This window comes from Silene latifolia, chromosome Y, assembly GCF_048544455.1.
Source record: "Silene latifolia isolate original U9 population chromosome Y, ASM4854445v1, whole genome shotgun sequence".
Classification (NCBI taxonomy): Eukaryota; Viridiplantae; Streptophyta; class Magnoliopsida; order Caryophyllales; family Caryophyllaceae; genus Silene; species Silene latifolia.
This window is the reverse complement of record NC_133538.1, coordinates 99070759-99071986: the sequence shown is the minus strand read 5'-3', so window position 1 is coordinate 99071986 and position 1228 is coordinate 99070759. Positions and strand designations below refer to the sequence as shown.

At 46.1% G+C, this 1228-nt stretch overlaps 1 non-coding gene across 1 annotated transcript; it reads right to left on the bottom strand.

Moving 5' to 3' along the window:
* Positions 1 to 455: 455 nt before the first annotated feature.
* Positions 456 to 562, bottom strand: LOC141636677 (small nucleolar RNA R71). The gene has a single exon (XR_012541275.1). It is a non-coding gene; the product is annotated as a small nucleolar RNA R71 (small nucleolar RNA).
* Positions 563 to 1228: the final 666 nt, after the last annotated feature.

Here is a 1228-nt window from a genome sequence, read left to right as displayed (position 1 = left end):
GCTATTTGAGGAGAATCCACATTCTTCTCCTATTTCCACTTCTTCAACCGAAACCGTCACATCTCCGGATTTTCCAGTTATGGCCGAAGAAGCAACCATTGCCAGTCACTCTGAACCGACAGCTGCGAATCTCTATAAGGGATTTGTACTACCAGGGGAGGCAAGAAAATTCGAACCGAAGCCTTCTTATATCAACTTAGTTGAAAGGAACCGATTCGGGAGTGCAAATGAAGATGCGGCTAAGCACATGGAGACCTTTATCGATTATTGCTGTTCCATACCCCCACCAATCGGCGTGACCCGGATCGAGATAAAAGAAACTATGTTTATTTTCTCACTCCGTGATCTTTGCAAGGGAGTGGTATAGGGATCGGACCGGGAAGCTCATGGGGTAACGATGGAATTCGCTAGCTTTAGCATTTTACAAGAAGTACTTTTCCGCCTCGAAGACTATTGCCATTAGAGCTCAGATTCCGAGCTTTAAACAAGGGCCTGATGAGAACTTTCATGAAGCATGGGTCCGTTTCAAGAAGCTGGTGCGAACCATTCCGCACCATGGATTCGAAAAATGGAGTCTTTGCAATCAGTTCTATAATGGGTTGTACGACGATCAGAGAGTTATTTTGGATGCTGCAGCCAATGGCCGATTTGCTGAGAACATGGGAGAGACTAAGGGGTGGAAGATCATTGATGATTTGGCCACCCATAAGGATGAATATGGGAACTCCAGAGGCAATCAAAGAAGAGCTGCTGAATCTTCTTCTCGTAGCCGCACTAGAAGCTCTTCTTTGCGAGATTTGACAAATATGAGTTGGGAGGAGGTTCCAAAGGGGGATGTATCGGTGAATCTTTGTGTCGGACGGTCCTTTCGTCTCGTAGAAGATGTGGAGGGGAGGGACATGTCTCAGATCATTGTCCCAACTCCTATGAGTCTTGTGCTGCCTTTCAACATTACAGGCACAACAACACTTATTACGAGCCGAACGTCCATCCCAATTTGAGGTGGAGTAGTCAGAATGTGCTCAATCCCCTTTGCTCCTCCGAATCGGCAGCGGCCGTATATTCCTCCACACAAGAATCAACAAGGCTTTGAAGCCTCCTTCTTTCAATCCTCCTAACCATGGTGCATCATCTTAGGTGGGGTGAATGAAATAGGAGAGATAAAGTCTATGTTGCAATCCATTACAAAGCGATTGCGGTGAGTGATCAACAAAATCAACGAGAAGGA